This window comes from Aythya ferina (genome assembly GCF_964211825.1).
Source record: "Aythya ferina genome assembly, chromosome: 6".
NCBI lineage: Eukaryota > Metazoa > Chordata > Aves > Anseriformes > Anatidae > Aythya > Aythya ferina.
Genome location: NC_140303.1, coordinates 5,603,934 through 5,622,255, shown reverse-complemented (window position 1 = coordinate 5,622,255; position 18,322 = coordinate 5,603,934). Strand labels below are relative to the sequence as shown.

The 18,322-nt window shown below is 39.6% G+C and overlaps 1 protein-coding gene across 2 annotated transcripts in view; it reads right to left on the bottom strand.

The window, feature by feature from the left end:
• TMEFF2 (transmembrane protein with EGF like and two follistatin like domains 2) overlaps window positions 1–18,322 on the bottom strand; it is a 321,829-nt gene that overhangs the window by 218,996 nt on the left and 84,511 nt on the right. For both annotated transcript variants that reach the window (XM_084522871.1, XM_084522870.1), the window contains one exon: window positions 1,524–1,619. The gene's annotated coding sequence lies outside the window, so the exon portion shown is untranslated. The remainder of the gene's footprint in view (window positions 1–1,523; window positions 1,620–18,322) is intronic.

Sequence of the window (18,322 nt, the reverse complement as noted above, 5' to 3'; positions counted from 1 at the left end):
AGCACTACTCTCAAACAGCCGCTAGCTGTTGCTCCCACATAAAAAGGATGGACAAGGATCACAGATTAAGACCACAGGATTTCAGTCATGCTACCTGGTTTGTAAAATTACAGTTAAGAAAATGCCAGCTCCTGGAATGCCTTTACATGGTTGAGAGTCATATCTAGGCTCCCCTAGCCCTGGGAGGTCAAAAGGCACCAATGCTCTCAGCTCTGTACAGTTAGGATGCAGTGTGTCACTTTGTCATATGATTGACAGAAATGGAATTAAAAGGAGAGTCTTCTGCCATGCCAAGCTCCGTATTTTTAGGCTGTATAGAAAATCTGAGATAATCTGTGATAATACAACTATCTGTGGGCTTCGCTGTAAATACCAGGTGCAAAAGGATACAAGTTAAAGCAAACAAACAAACCATAAAGCTAGCCTTCAAACCACCCTTTGGCTTTCGACTTTTGCTTGCATACATCTGCCCCTTTGCAGGCTGTCAAATAATTACATGCACACTCCATTGCCCTGCAGCCTCTGAGGAGTTTGAACCTGAGTCGGTAAGCTCCTGGCCTTCACACAAAAGACAATAAGAAAGAAAACAGTTTTCCTTAGCAGCAAGTAACATCTAAAAACCCGCTAGCTGCCTTCTCTCCTATATTTACTGCAGCTAATTACTTGAATAGTCAATAGTCCTTCCAAGTATGCCAGCTCCCTGTTTGTATGGTAATTAACTGAGGAGAAGAGCACAGGAACTAGGGTACACCTTTTTTGTACCAGTACATGCCTCAGATACTAGTAAACGATTAGCAATATTCACAGAGAGACGCAAAGCTGCATACTCGTAATGTCTCCCGTAACCGATAGCCAGGCTACAAAGGGACCAAAAGAAGCTTGTGTCACCAAACTTTAGCTTTGACCTTGATTGCACATGAATTTATTTGAAGTCCTGCTTTCACCACTGATCCTTTTGGGAATCTGCTGCTGAAACATTTGTAATATGCAGAGAAAATCAAGGCATAACAATGTAGGTGCATTAATCATTAAAATATGAACATTCAATATAGTGTATCTTTTAAAATGATGGATTTAACGATTTGATGCAGTGAATGGGCATTTTCAGAGAAACAATCTGTGTATTTCCTGAAGATCTGGGAAGAGTTTGTACTGAAAAACATATCTGTGGTACACTGACTTCCACCGATAGTTTAGAAAGATGCTGAGATCAACAAAACTTCAAGATGCTTTTTATGACTACCCAGTGAGTACTGATGTTCCCAGATGTGCCAGGCACAAGCACTAAATCAAGACAGTCAAAGTTTATTGTTTTATCTTCAGCTTTACAAAAAGGCTACTTCTGTTATAATAATTATATGCAACTGGAAAGGTAAGGTGTTAATCTACTTGATCTTTTCTTTGTGAATAGGTATGGCCTGTAGAATACCAATGTCTGGAGAACTTTTAGTGCTGATTTCGAACCATCACAGTCAGACATCACTTATTTACTTTGCACTTCAAAACCCGTTGTGGCTACCAACCTGGTGTGATTGCCTGTCCAAATGTGCACTGCCCAAGCAGGAGCCAGGAGGAGAGCACAGTACCCCATTATTCTGTTCATCTCCCGCAGACCAGAACTGTAAGAAAACAGAAAAGAAAGCCAGGTTACTTTGCAGATATATCTCCATCTGAGACTATCAACAATATTGTGGGGGTTGTTTAAAAAGGAAAAAAAAAAATAAAATACTGCAGCACAGAGCCCATCGTCTACATGGGTCAAAGGAAATGATACTGAGCTTACTGAAATCTTCCAACACAGGGACAGTCCTCTGGGACACATAGCAACATAAGAGGAGTCTGCTGAAAAAAAAAACACTAGAAGAGAAAGATGCGGAAATGAGGAAACCTAAACTCCACAGGGAACTGAGCAGGGGAATGAAAGAGAAAAACAAAATCATGGGCTGTTGCACACTGCTGAGAGATCAGAGATAAAGTAAAAAAGTGAGGTTCAGAGGGTTCAGTGGGATGTGGAAAGAGAGAGTGAAGAAAGTGAAGAAATACCAGTGTCAAAGAGGTACCATAAGTTTGTATGAGAAACTGGGGGAAAAAATATAAGAAAAAGAAAGCACAAATGATACTCAAAGGATTAAGGATTGTGAAGGCATTACTAAGACAATGAGATAGGGGATGGCAGGCAGAGGCAAATAATGAAGAGCTCTACTGATCATCCAGAAGAAGATGACAGAAGAGAGGCAGGTGGTGAAAACAAACTGTGCTGGGAAGAAGTAGGATGGCTGTACTGTTTGCTTTGTGAAAACTGATACTTTTTGCTCAGACCATTACCCTCTCTGATTTCTCTTCCCTCTTTCTCTTTTAGCAGTTTGCAGACACACTTGAAAATAAACTTTTAAAGTACATATAGTCCTTGAATTGGGGATTGTTGCTGTGTTTCAATATGTACACACTCTCATACAATAGTGCAATTTAAATCTCCTTCCTTCCAGCATCCATTCTGTATCTAACCTGTGTTTGCCATAGCCTAGGACCCAGCAGGGCAACAGATTCTGGAGCAGAGGAATGGGGTTTGTGGTCAGTCTGTAGCGCTTCTTCTCAGCCTCTCCTTCACAGTCACTCTTGTCCCCTGTGCTGTGGGGTCCCTCCCACGCGATGCAGTCCTTGCCGAACTGATCTGGTGTGGGCTGCCCACAGGCAGTAGCTCTTCCAGAACTGCTCCAGATATGGGTCCGTACCACGGGGTCCATCCCTCAGGAGCACACTGCTCCAACCTGGGTCCCCCACAGGCAGCAGCTCCTGCCAGGTCACCTGCTCCTGCGTGGGCTCCTCTCCACGGGCCACAGGTCTGGCCTGGAATCTGCTCCGGCAGGGGTCTTCCACAGGCGGCAGCCTCCGTCGGTGCAGGGCCACCTGCTCCACCGTGGTACTCCATGGGCTGCAGGGGGACATCCTGCTCCACCATGGGACTCACCACAGGCCGCAGGGGACTTCTGTTCCAGCACCTGGAGCACCTCTCCCCCTCCTTCTTCACTGACCTTGGTGCCTGCAAGGCTGTTCCTCACTGCTCTCACTCTCACAGCTGCTGTGTAGCAGGTTTTTTATTATTATTATTATTTTTGTTTTTTCTTTTCCCTTTCTTAAATATGCTCTCTCAGAGGTGCAAACAACATCACTTATTGGCTCAGCTCTGATCAGCTGCTGGGCCCTTACTTAACATGAGGCAGCTTCTAGATCCTTCTCATAGAAGCCACCCCTGTGGCCTCCTGCTACCAAAACCTTGCCACATAAACCCACTACAGGCTGAAAGCAAGTAAGGAACTTTTTAAATTGCATGCCAGCCATTTGCTTCCTACACAGACAGATGTGATCTCACAGAAAACTAAATCATGACATTTATCTTTTGGTCCCACAAATTCGTATGAAAGTTTGTTTTAAAACACTGGGTAAAAGGCAAATACTATCCCAGTATTATACTCACTCTTATGCAATATAGTTGTCAGGTACTCTGAAAGCTTTTCTGGAGCCGTTATTATTATTATTATTATTATTATTATTATTATTATTATTTGGTTTTCTTTGTATGATTGACCCTTAGTTCAGGTTATAGAAGATTTTACTTCTACATGTTTACAGCCTCCTTATAACAGAATATTCTTGGAATTAATCCCAAAAGCTGGATATCCCAAACAGTAACATTTGAGAATAGCTTGAGTGAGATAACCTAACCCAACACAAAGGACTGTAACATTGATGGGATTATGCCATCCAGTGCTTTTTTAAAGTCCAGAGGTACATCATGGTAAAGACTGATATCCCTTCTCAGTGAATAGTTTTGGGAGGGGAAGCTGGTTCGATGTTTAAATGAAAACATGACCAGAAGTGCTCAACTGCATTGTACTTACTGGTACATTGTTAGAGAAGAAATAGAATGGCTGAGCACAGGTGGATTACTCATCTCATACAACAGTAGGAGCTTTGCCACTGACTTTAACAGGAGCAGGACAGAAACACAGTTTTGGAAAGGCAATGTGAGTCTTGGATCAAGACACTTGTGCATTAGAGCTCAGTCTTAGCAAGACAGAGGAGATGTGAACCTTCTACCTCTATGTTTTCCCTACTGATTAATCTCAGTTATAGTAAAGACTAATCAGAACTATAGTGCTCAAACTCATCCTTCTCATTAACTGAGTGCAGGAACTACATCTGCTGTGAGAACCGGGGGAGACACAAAAAAAGTTAGAAAAAAGAAGGAATGGAGGACTCCAAGAAATAGGAAGTCTCCAGAAATATAGCAAGACACTGAAGGTATAAACAAGAATTTTATGTAAAGACAAATTGAGGTCCTAAAATGGAAGACAAGAAAAAGATACCAGTTTATTTCAATATTGCAGTTCAGGGGCACTGATTTTACTTTGAGCAATCTATACTTAAAAAGATAAGCGAGGACCAAGCTAGTTATCAGATAAAGATTGAATTATCAGTTACAAAATTTATAGAGTGCTAAACTCCTTAAAATAATACAATCTCTGGAAATTATTTCTTCATATGAAGAACCAAGAACAAGGAGATTTGATAGATTCACTTATGCTGAGCCAAAAACGTCATTTTAAACTGTTTGTGGAACTGCTCATCCAAGGCCAGATGGTAATGGGGATCAAAGACTCATAACTGAAAAAGATCACTAGACAGATTAAACTTATAGAAAGCTATTAGAATGTGAAAAAAAAAAACTGAGAATGAAACAGGACCAGATTGTAAGTTTTGAAAACTGAACAACAGAATGTAACATTAGACTGGGTTAGTGATGAACAGAAACACAGGGCTACAGAGGAAAAAATGAAGTAAAAATATTATAGAGAAATTTGCATAATCAAACCAGACTGAGTTTGAGGCAAGAAAAACAGTCGTAAAGGAAGACCTAAACCATGCCCTGACTTTGGACACTCTCTGTAGCTGCAAGCAGCAAGTTAATTTTACAAAAGCCTACAATACAACCAGACGTGTTTAAAAGGAAAGACATATATGCCTGTTGTGCACAGCAAAGAGGACTTTTCTCCATCATCTCTGAAGCCTGCTGTGATATTTCTGCTGCCTGTTCTTCACAGTTTCCAAACCATCGGTTATGCTGCAGATGCACGCCTTTCACTCTTTTTCCAGCCTGTACTCCGAAAGCTTCTCCTGGCTGAGCTTTTCCTTTGCTGAAAGCAACCAAGCCAGCCCTCCAGAAGGTCTGCGTGACCCAGTGCAACAGCCAGCACCAGGCAAACTGTTGGCTTCCTGCTTTGCTGTGCAGACACGTATTTTAAGAACTGTAACAGACTGCAACACACAGCAGATAGTGAACAAATAGGACGTGCAATCTCTGTGGAATTGTGTAAAAGAAGAACAAAATTCCCAATGAGTTAATGTATGTTGCAAAGATAATGATATTATTGACTTCTGACATGCATACAAAACCAGAACAAACAGAAAGCAATAATTATGACTGTGTCAGTGTCCCATACTGTGCTTTAAAATATGGTTAAAGAAACATCAGTTTCAAGGCCCTCAATATGGTGCAGATTTGTTTTTATATACCAGAAAAATGGTTAGTTTTGGTTCTGAGTTATCACTTCCAAAGTCTATTATTAGAACTTCAGTAGGGAATAAAATCACTGAACATTTAATTTCAGATATAAAATTTCTATTTGCAAGATATGACATACCAGTGGAGATAAAGGCAGATAACAGATCATAATTTGATTGGTAAGAATATAAAGGATTAGCAAGAAAGCATGATTTTAAAGGTTTTCTTAAGCCCAGGGTATCCAAGGTGCTTGGCCTGTGGAAAATAATGGCTAAAAACTGATGGAAAATGCTTTTAAATTATTTGAAGAATCAATGGCAGATTTCTGTTTGGCATTATCATAAATGAAGGTATTGCCCTCAGAACCTGATCTATGAGACACAAAACCAGGTTTAATAGAAAGTTTAGCATTTTCTACACAAGAATTGAATGTCCTGCTCAACTGCATAGCCACCGTGGCAAACACAGAAGTCTTGCAAATTCTACAAATGCTTCAAGATTTTTTTTTAAATATTCATTTTGATGCACCAACTTTGAAAACACGTGACAATTCATACACAAGCAACTGCAGAGCATAGCTGTTTCACCCCTTTTTATCAAAGCAGTTTCTATGAAATGATTATTTACCAAAGACATGCCTGTAAAAAAATTTAAAGACCTCTTTAAACTGGACTGCGTGGTCTAGTTCAAACCAGTTGCTATAGATTGGTGGTACCATAAAGGGAGAGAGAAGTCCCTTTGCTTATACATTTTTCTTTTTATCCCACTTGTTATATGAAAGACTCTGAGCTCTGCACTCTAATCTCTCAGTAATAGCCATATATTTACAGTGCATTTTGAAAAATAGAGAAAGCAGCACACAACACAGCCAGGGAAGTAAACATACCTTTGTGCAGGACAGTGCTAATAAAACCAGACCTGTCTGAAGGCCAAATTGTTTCTGAATGGTTTCCTCCAGTAATTAGCTCTACTCGTTCAGTGTTAGTTTTCCATTAGGCTCCTAATGTAACCTTTTGAAATGTTTATAATAAGTTTAATTTCTTTAATCGAGTAATTCAAATGTCTCAAGGAATGTTAGTCTAATTATACGTCTGAAATTCTTATCACTTGAACTTCTTGATTCAAGGAAATGACTCCCAAATGATACATAAGTTAGGAGCATTTTCTTAAAGTAAATTAAGAGTAATTTCTGCCATGTTCTTGTATGTTACTTTTGCAATATGTAAATTCTGGAGAAGGCAGCCATCAACAATATTTTTCCTTAGGGAAAAAATTTGAAATACAAATCTTCTCTCTTCTCTTTCTTCTCTTTCTCTCTCTGTCTCTCTTTTTTTTTTTTTTTTTTTTCTTTATGCTTTAAAACACTTATGTCACATTAAGAATACTTTAGTAAGCCAAACATTAGCAGCCTCTAGTACAGGTCTCTAATAAGAGCTGGTCACATATGGACTCAGCCAGCACTTCAGGATATGCTACTTCTAATAGTTCCTTACTGACATTCCTACTTGGTCTATATCACAACACAATTCAGAAAACATTCCTAGTATCTGTGATAACCAAGCACTGGGAAAAACACATTCCCTGTAAGAGCTGCATTTCAGAGCCTTCCAGTGACTGTTTCCCAGCTTCTCTTCCATTATTTGATTGCCATTATTGTCATCGCTGCTGCGAGATACAGCCCTTTTCAAAATAATCTGCATGACCTCTATCTCCAAGTCTTCAGAACACGATGTATTCATTTCACTTTTTTAACATCTTTTCAGTTTTTAGCAAAGTATTCATCTAAAATGTGTGCACTGTCTGGAAGTAAATTACAAGGGTAAAAGGGCATTTCAAGACGACTGAAAATGTATCTTTCAGGCTGTTTCTTTTTTCTATTTCCCAGCTAGTTTTGCTTAAAGAAAAAAAAAAAAAGTGGTTAGGAAATCTTATTGTAAAATCAAACACTTTTTTTTTTTTTTTCCTATTTCAGAGTAGTTCTGTGTCCATCATGTCACTCTCAGAGATCTTGATCAAATATAGAGCTGCACTTATAAACATGAAATCTGGCTGTTTAACAGAGAGCTGCAATTAAAAAAGCAAGTTTTGCTTTTTTTTTTTTTTTTTTTTTTTTTTTTTAACTCTCAGAAGAGTCCATCAATAGGAGGTTGTCTCTAAATACAGACAAATGAAACATAAAGGTATTGTCACAAATAACATACATTATGACTCAAGCACAAGTAAATTGCAGTTCTTCCCCAGCGTATTCTTGAGTGCTGAAGAAAGGTTAATTTACAATAGCAGCAAAATATTACTTCTTCCCCCATCCTAACTTTTCCTGTCTTATTCAACTGTCAGCACAGGAAAATAATTTCCTTTTTTTTTTTTTTTTTTTTAACTCTCAGAAGAGTCCATCAATAGGAGGTTGTCTCTAAATACAGACAAATGAAACATAAAGGTATTGTCACAAATAACATACATTATGACTCAAGCACAAGTAAATTGCAGTTCTTCCCCAGCGTATTCTTGAGTGCTGAAGAAAGGTTAATTTACAATAGCAGCAAAATATTACTTCTTCCCCCATCCTAACTTTTCCTGTCTTATTCAACTGTCAGCACAGGAAAATAATTTCCTTTTTTTCTTCTTCCCACCTTTTCTGAAGAGGGAGCCCTATTCAACTTAGTTTTCCTACCATGCCTCTTGATCATGTTTTAATGCCAATTTCACTTTCTGTGCCTTGGTTCGCACCATGGATAGTCTCAGAACACCTGAAGGGGATTCCTCTGGGAGGAAGCTAAACCAGAAGATGTTCTTCAGTCCCTGCTGGGTATTCAGTACAAGAGACCATGCTAGATTTGTGCTGACAGCAAGTGGTGTCGAACAATAGAGGATCTGTAGAATGAAACTTTGAGACTGAGGACCTGTACAATGTACATTTCTAAGATTTTTATTCTGGAAAAGGTTACCTCATCTAACCTAGGAGTTATCCACAGAACCTGCACAAGCACCATGTTTGGTTGGAAATCCAAAGCAGGTTGAGTTTCCTAGTAATTTCCTGAGCTGTCTTTACCGTTGTTTTGCCTTTAGAAAATGAGCTAACCTTCTGAGAGCAGGTCAGCATGCAGCTGCTCCCCAGGGGACTTGACCTTCATAATTAACTTTATGTGGGAATTTTACTTGCATCTTTGCACTTTTGCAGTGTTGCTTAACACAACATAAGCATCCAGGTAGGTTAGGTGCAGAATAGCATTAGATCAATTTCAGCCTAGAAAGCAGCAATGAAAGTAGAGATTTTATTTACCTATGGATGTCATGTAGCACTATTTCTGCTGAAGTGCTGTGGCTACAAAGCAAGGAGTACTCCCAGGTTACCGCTCTATGATGGGTTTGGAATGGTTTTGCTGAAATATCCTATTCCCCCAAAGCCAAAATGTTTTCACTTTCATAAATCTCTTTGTAAAAGGACATATGAATAAGTGTTCCTTGACTTTTAGCAACTTGGGATGACACAATCTGCTCTGGATTAAGCAGGAATTTCAACATCTCCCAGAACTCAAGTGAATATCTGAGGCTGCAGGTTATATTCACACGTACATACTCCTATTTCTCTTGAGCATTGTTCTTTGCATGGAAACATTGACACCTTCAGCAAGGTCTAGAGGCCAGTCAGTCCCATCAAGTGTGAACTGACATCTCAAGAAGATCCTAATAACAACAAGGCTTTGCATATTACATTTAAGAAACTTCTTTATATAATCATTTACTAGCTGAGAGAATAAGGAATATAATTAATAGTTAAATGGCATGATTTCTACAATTTGTAATTCCCTAATTGCTATTTTGGATTTCTAACTGAACATTAAAATGTCATAATCTAGTGGCACCAAACACAAAACACTTAAAATGTCAACGAGTTAAGAAAATGACTTTAAAAAATGAGGTTCAGGAAGTCCAGATCTGTGATGTAAAATGTACAATATATGATGGCAGGAATTGCATTCTGCAGGAGTAGTTCTTTTCAGTGTTGCATACTAGAGGTTAGAGAGCACAAAGTGTCTATTTCAGAATCACAGCTCTCCATTTCCCCTGCTGAGATGTCAGATAGGCTTGGGCTAAATGTGATGGCAAGTGTTCCGGGTCCCGTCTGTCAGGTTCTCCCATGCTTAATGAACAGCGTGCTCTTTGATGAAAATACTGTGTAAACAATGAAGTAGCACATTGAAGAGGTGTAAATGAACTTTCTTCTGCAGTATCTTCAGTCAGAACAGAGTTCAGAATTTTTAAGGCAGCCCTGCAAAACCCTACTTCGTCCCTAGAAAATAACTGTCTCCTGATACCATCAATGTATCTGGGGCATGGTAAAGCAGTTTAAGGTCTTTCATTAAGTTTTTCACAAATACAAAACATTCATTTTTTATATGAAGTCTGTGGTTCCAATGGACAGACTGTAAGAAAGAGTTGCCTAAATCCTTGCTTGTTTGTATGACCTATAAGTAACACCATCTCAACTGTAGGTACAGGACTAAACTACTTCCGCCGAAAGAATACACGAAGATCATCAAATATTCTTTTGTGTATGGATATATAATCATCCTCCAAATCATCATCTCTAAAAATCACCAGTCTAAAGGCTATCTGTAGCACAAGTGCTCAGAAGTATTAAATAAGGGAACCCCACTGCTATTAAAAAGATTAGTATATTCAAGAATGAATACAGGTTGATCCACTAGTGGCATGTATGAAAGCAACTCTGCTAGCTTTGGTGTCTAACGAGTTTTGGATCTCCAATTATCTTGCAGCTTCCCATTGGCCAGAGTAGTCCCTGGCTTCCCAGCGGAGGTTACAATTAACACAGAAAATAATAGCAGTTTGTGATACAGGTAGTCAGCATTCATTCCTATTTCACCTAATCTTCCCAAAACACACTCACACGCATCACAAAATCTCTTGTTGAATAAGAACATCATGCTCAGATAGCCATGTTTGCATGAAGTGGCCTAATTTACATTGTTTATTCTGCTGAAGTAGGTTTTAATTGACGCTATGATAACAGTAGCAAATGAATTGTTTTTGTTTGTTTGCTACTCTACCTACTTATACTAGTCTAGGGTAAACACCAGTGAATTTACTGCCTAGTATGTATAGCATAGCACATTGTTTTAATGCTGGAGTGGTTTGTCACACAGCTTGGAGAACTGTCCTCTAGATTATTGAAGAATAGGTCAATGCACTGGTCAGATTAATTGTCTAAAAACAGTGTTCAAACAGAAGCTATAGAAAAATTCATTTGCTTTGGGGAAAAAAAAAAAAAAAAAGAGTAAATACCACAGATCTATTTCCAGCTAATGTCTTTAGTTAAATTAGCAAAACATTAACAGCAGAGCCATGGATAAGCAGCAAAAAGATTAAGTTCTGGAATGACAGTCTAGTCGATCAAAATTAAATGAAAAGAAAATAAAATTTTCTCAGGAAATAAACACATCTTGTTGTGAGAATATGGTACCATGTCAAAGAATACAGATGTTTCTGGCAAGACAATTAGCACAGCTGCTTTTCATAAATATTCCTATCCAAATCACTGTCCTTCTCTACTGCTGTATGCATTGCAAGTGGTCAGAAGGGAATCCCAGAGAACCTGCTCTGCAGCTATTTCTGCACCGTTCAGTCTCATCCACAGGCAGAAAATTTGGTCTCATCATAGTCCTTCTCTGTCTGAAAGGATCTGCTTTCACTGGGGGAAAAATCTCTCTTGTTGAATAAGAACATCCATCATAGTTTAAACAGAATTTCAGGAATGACAGGTACCTTATTTAGATAAGGTGACACATTACTGCTTCCTTTTCCCTCCTTTTTCTTATACAGTAAGATCTATATGGAGAGTAAATTACTCTATCACACCAAGTAAGTATCAAAGTCAAGCTCCATTTTCTGAGTTTCCTATTCCATATCCCCTTGAATTCCTCATCTAGCTGTTTGAAGGACATCTGAAGTGGATTTCTGGTTTCACTGCTCTTAGTATCAAATATTTCTGTTGGCTACGCTGAGTGATAAAGCTTACTGAAATCCTTTTTCCTAGGAGAAGGTTACTGACAGGAACTGTATTGCTACTGAATTACTGTTATTGGTTATTAAGAATAGGGACTTAAAAAAAACCAACAAAGCAGCTATAAATATCAGTAATTTAAAATACTTTTTTTCCCATGCATTCCATATTGTTTTAAATTGCTTTCATTATAACTGAAAAAGATTAATGCAGCGAATAGGAGTTAAGAAATTAAGATTTCTTTGAAGCAGTTATAGCCATGTCCGTATCAGAGTGCGACAGCCCCTTCTTTGAGGGACTGACCAGTGCGCTACAAAGCACAGGGCGTGTGTGCCGTGACCACGGGATTTAGCCAAAGTAGGACAAAGTAGCACTAGCTACAGAACTTCCTCAGTCTCAGCTCTAACAAATATTCATAATTTTTCTACTTTAGTAGCTATTTTGTAGATGAACCCCCTAAATATGACATAGATGGGCAATTCTGGAAATGACAGAGAGAGACACTTTTGCTGATTACAGTAGCACAAACTGTTAAATTGGGCCAGTTGTGTGGCATATATCCTTATGTATGGGAAAGCAGGGAATTAAATGGACCCAGGTGGAAAAAACTACCTGACAGGTTGCACAGACACTGCCTTTGAGATTTGCCCTGCAACGTGACCCCTATTTACTATAAGAGTTACTAGTGTGTGTCTCAGGATGCTTGAAGATGAAAACAGGAAAAGTATAGCAAAGTTCAGCTTACCAGGAAAATCCCTAAAACCAGATTCAGCAACACACGCATTCCTAACAATATGAAGAGTTACAGCCATTGTCCTGCTGCTAAAAGCAAAATTATTACTCTATGCAATGAGTGGATTGAAACTGAAATACATCTGTTCCATAAAGCTCTGAGGAAAGAATCACTCAAAGTCCCTGTAGGTAATTTATGGGGGATGGCTAGGGATGGGGAATGGCCTGACAATTAAATACTACTTTAAACAAGGATTTAGCTACAGACTAAGCACACCTTCTCTGTAAGTGCCATTCCAGCTTAGAGAAGGAATACCACACCGATGTAAAGTCCCTGAGACCCCATTAATGGACACTACAGTGCCTTCCCATCTGGCTCATCTTTAGCAAGCCTACCTGGAAGTCTTCAGAGCTATGAAAAATACCTCTCTCAATGGTGCTCTGGTGCTTTCCGCAAAAATCCTTCATACATCCTGGGGGAGCAATTCCTTTCATCTGAGTACAATTTACTCACAGGACAAAATCAATTTTTATCAATACTCTGCAAATGGGCACATGGACTGGAGAGGTGATAATACAGATACCCGACAGATCCAGGTTACCAGAAGTAGGAGAAATATTTAGATGAAAAATAAAGGCATCACATCTCATCGACAGTGCCTGAAACACAGAGGCAGGCAGTGCTGTCACACTGAATGCAGGTGCCAGGATGTATAAGAAATGGATACTCATTACACAGAGGGTAAAAAGTAAATGGATCCAAAAGGTTGAATTGACAGAGGATACAAGTCAGCAGGTTTCAGAGGAAAGATGACTCACAATTTTAGCTGCTGAATGAATCCTGACTTGTAATAAAGAATACGATGGACTCAGTGAATTTGCAAGAGCTTAGGGAATGAGCAGAGGTATGTTTTGTTTTCTGGCTGCCAAAGCAGTTTTCTTATAAACCTGTTGTGACCATTCCACATCCATGTAACCTGCAAGGATGAGCAACACGAAGATAAATATCTAAGGAATGCGGATACATTTCAAGTTGTATTTAAACAGAAGAAAAAACAGCCAGGTATGAGTTTTCTACATCTGTTGAAAGTATCTGCACACTTTTTTTTTTTTTTTTTTTTTTTTCTGCTCTAATGTGCACCTTGGGCTTTGCTGGAATGGGTCCTAAAACAGCCAGTATCCCTCTTACCCTGCTTCTGCTTTCTGTTCCTACAAAGTGAATAGTGCACGGTATGTCAGAGAAGCACTGAGCCCCTGGCCAAAGCCAGGAGCACTGCTAGGTGGAGAGGACAGTTACAGAGTACAGGGGAGTGTGGACAAAGATGGTAAAACTTTATAGACAAGACAAGAAGGGTATCAACAAATACAGGAGGACAACCTTTTTTTTGGGAATTGTTTAGCACATCAATTGTAGCTGACAATGAACACCCCTACTCAGCCAGCCAACCTACAGCAATTTCCCAAGCTGCCTCCACCTGAGGCAGGACATATGGAACAGAGAAATAAGGGAACAGGCAGAGAAATATTTTTACACCTTGTTGTTGCAAGCTTTTTCTTGCACTATAGTAGGTTTATCATCAGTCCTAATGGAGATAGGTTGCTGGAAGAATCCAAATTCCAGTAATTTTTATTCATAAATAAAAATCTATCCATCCTTTCTAACTCAAAAGCTATGAGGGCTATTTTCAGGACAAGCCTAAAATGAACCCTGTATGGTCCTTCTGCACGTGACCCTTCCATAAATCCAATTCTAAGGGCCGAGGGAGGCAATAGTAAACAGTTAGGGAACCTGTTTTAAAGGGCACCTTATATTTTTTCATACCCTGACAATACTCACCATTAGCATGTTTTAGTAGAGATTTTCAGTGCAGAGTGGCCAAATCCTCTGCACATCTCACATTAATTAACAGCAAGTGTGTGGGCAATTCCCTGTAGTACTTTGATAATGTCAGCTTTTTCTTTTTTTTTTCTTTCCTTTTCTTTTCTTTTTTTTTTTTTTTTTTTTTTTTTTTTTTTTTTAACCTATCCATTTAGCATATCCGTGTGGAATAGGATGAGTGAAATGTGTATAGTGGTGAAATGTGTATAGTGGTTCTAAATTGCACCTTAAAAAATGTAGCTTTGTTCTGACCTTATGAGACTGATCTGTTCAGAAGGATCCTGATCATCTGTTCTGGGCAGAGCCAAAAATGTGAAATAAATGCGCTCTATCATAACAGAGGTCCAAGCTTCGTCAAGTGTCATGTCTAAATATATATATGTATTTTTTTCTGTTAGAGGGCTTGGGGGAAGGGTGGGGGAAATAAACCTTTCTGTCTACTCTTAGCTTTGGAAAATCCACTGGGAGGGCCTGCACAATTAACATATTAATGAAGGCTGGCCTCAGATGTGATGCCTGAAAGCAATTATGGGCAAATTAAGAATATTAATGCAAGAGAAAAACTCACGCCTGCTTGGGACAGGAGGAACACGAGCCATTCAGCATTGAAACAGATATATATATTTTTTTCCTCCTATTTGGGGAGGGAACTCCATCTTACACTGCTTGGAAAAGGCAGAATCTCTAATGCCTGCTGTATCAGCTGCAAAGCCCACTGACACTGCCATACCCATGCTGGTTTTTATACTGGTCACCGAGCTGGACAGCAGAGTTCAGGCAGTGTGAAAAGCCTGAAAGCCTGGTTTTAGCTAAAACAGAGGAAATGCATTATTTTTACTACATTCCTGATCTTTAACATGATTTCTTTGAATCTTCTGGTTACTTTTTTTTTTTTTTTTTTTTTTGGTGGTACCAGTCACAAAGAGTAATGACTATTTCCTACCTGCACCTTGTGCCTCCAGTACAAGAGGCTGCAGTTTTCCTTCCCTCCTTAGCACCAGCTGAGGGCTACACAGAAGAGCTGCCTAGAAAGCAGGCTTTCCCTTCATGGCTGATTTTGTTTCACTCTTTTAAGTCACAGTCCAAATCAAACCAAAAACTAGCATGTGCTAAATTCCCCAGGCCCCGCAACCACTTAGTGATATTGATGTTCCTGTCAGCTTTCATGACCAGAGCAAGAATGACAATTTCACCGAAGAGCAACACAAAGGCTGGCTCTGGGGCTCCGGCAGCAGAAGACTGACCAGAGGCTGAAGTCCTGGCAGCTCTTTGCATCCGTGCCCCCCAGGACAACCCGTCACACACCCAGACACTCTCAATTGGCAAGCCCTTGAACCAGGGACATGACAAATGGAACACTTGGGGCTCAACAAAAAGGCGTTTTTATACGAAAATTTGTTCTTTTTCTCTGAAAGCATTTAGCCGGCTCTAGATGTAAAGGCTTTTGATAATAAAGAGAAAGTCTTTAATACAGAGAAAGTCCAGACAAACCTGGAGGCAGGGAAAGCACAGTTTTTGAATGCTTAAACTTCTCTCCAGGAAATTTCAACACACATGAATGATGCCCATCAGGCAGCGCTACTGCCCATGATGGGCATCATGGATCTACTTTCTTAGAAAGCAAAAGCAGCTCAAAGTTGCTTCCCCACTCCTGACAAACAAAAGAGGTTAGAATGAACACAAGTGGCTTAGTTATTAACCAAATCACTACTATTTCCCTGACTAAATGCAGTACTCTTGTTGATTCTTATTTTTTATTTTATTTTTTTTTTCTGAATATGCTAAGTAGAAAGCTATGAGAACCTTCTTCCTTGGTATCAACTCTTAGAAAACTCACCTCAAAGATGAACCTCTGGGTTCTTCAAAACAAATAAACAAACAGAAAGTGTTATTAACTAATCTGCCTTACAGGACAGGTAAATGTACCGCCTATTGTCCCCTGATCTGCTTCACCAAACCTGAAGGTCCAAGCCCCGAAATTCCTTTGCTGAACTCTGAGCACCTCAGTGCCTTTCCTCAAATAAGCCTTTCAGAGCCAGCCAGTGCGTGGCCATCTGGGGCTCCTTCCCAGCAGGATGCTCCTGGTGGCACAGAACCTGCTTGCTAACAAACCACCGCTTGGCTCCAGCGTCTTTGTCTGAATCTTATTACCGTTAACAAAAGACAACATTTTAGCATCCAAACCTGCCGGCAAAGGGTTGAGGTTTTCTTTGCCAGAACATCCCTGCCTGTGATTTTCCGCTCTGGAGGAGAACCTTGTTTTCGAGTGCCCCTGTTCGTGACACTAGCAAGTCAAATGTGTTCTTTGCTATGCAGGGCCACTGAGATATCTTCTTTTAACATACTACATCTTGCTTTGCCAGTGGAGATTTCAACATTCCTCTTCCTCCAGCTGTACAGCCGGTGAATCAGAATTGCCAACAGGGCCTCTGCTCCCTACTGATTTGCTCAAAGATCTCAACAGCCATGAAAAAAATCCCTGACGATGCAGTTATTTTGAATGTAAGTGGTATACAGCCTCCTACTGGATGGCTGCCAGGATGCCCAGCAGCGTAACACCACAGAGCCAAAGCGAATATCTAACTTGAAGATCCATTTGCAGACATCTCAGTCAAAAATCTTATTACCTCTGGCAGATTGCAGAACTGTTCGGTTCATTTGTTCAGAATTTACTGCAAATACCGCATGTACTGCTTTAATATAGAAAAAGGTACAGCTTTGCAGCAGAGGGGAAGGCTACCTGCTTACCTAGGGTGCTTCAGGGCAGGTAGTGACTTCCAGAGACACTTTGGCTCAAACTTCTGAGGAATGGGCAGCTAGGAAGCATGTGGGCAAGAGCCATGAGAGATTACATTGTTGAGATGGGGACAGTGAGCAAACTAAGGCCCATTGCGTACATTAACCAGTAAATGCTTGCTTTGTACTTTTAAATCCTGCATTGCTTACAGAGTCCCTTTGTTCGTGGTAGAAGTTGCCCAAAGAGATTCAAATCCATAGAAAGTTGCTTGGTTGGGAAACAGGGCTAGAGGAAAGGCCCTGAGCAAGTATGAGACAACCAGGAGAGAACATGCTCCTTTGTAAGACTTATTTTAATCTGCAGAGCAAAGATTGTGGATTTTCTCTATTTAACAATTCTCCTTTAGTTACCTTGTTCAATTTTATATTTTAAATCTAAAAATTTTGTATTTTTAGTCTAATACAACTTAGCTTTATTAATTGGAGGCATTAGATTTCTTTTTTTTTATTCCCTTCAATAAAAGGGAGGTGGGATAACCAACTCAGGACTCTGGCAAGCTGCAGTTTGTGGTACAGAGCCACAAAATATTTCTCTTGCCCCTGTCCCCCCTCCCTGTTTACAAGTATAAAGATTTCACACTACGCAAAGATCTGCTACTGAATTAGTTTTACAATCAGCCCACAATTGAAAGAGGATACGGTGGCAGACTCTGCAGGGGTAAAACCTAAGTGGCCCAAGCCACCCTAGTGAATTGCGTGCACACTAAAAGAATTTCACGTGAAATTCTGTGCATTAGGAGAGCAGGATTAGAGCTATAATTTTTTCATACTGAAAATGCTTCTACCCGTCAAATACATCACTGGAATTGTGAAAGAAAACCAAGAATACATTTGCAACAGTAGATATGAAATATTTATATACATTGAGCAGGAAAATGGAAATAACCTTAGCAAGCAGGAGTATTCAATGTTTTTATAAAAAGCACTGAGCATCAAGGCTTTGGAGCTATGAAAAACTGTTTTGCTATGAAATTTTCTGCAATCAGAAATCATAACTGAGCATTATAATATGAGTTACTGGTATCAATCAGCAAGGTTTCTATTCTTTTGTTGTTCATCTGATGGAAACAAGCAATTGCATGATTTGTTGACAATTTAGGTACAGTAGTTGAGCAAATACGTCTCAGCAGCCTACTGACTCACCCTCTGGGGAGACGCAGAAGACTTTAGACTTGCCATCTACCAGAATGAGCTTTCAGTAGAACCAGAAGAAGGTGCCGAGCCCCTTTTTTGGATAAACTCAAGGCCTTTGAAAACATACTCCTTATTGCTCTCTGGTGTCAGCAATGTGTTCACACAGTAGCATGATTCAAAAAGACGGTGCTATGGG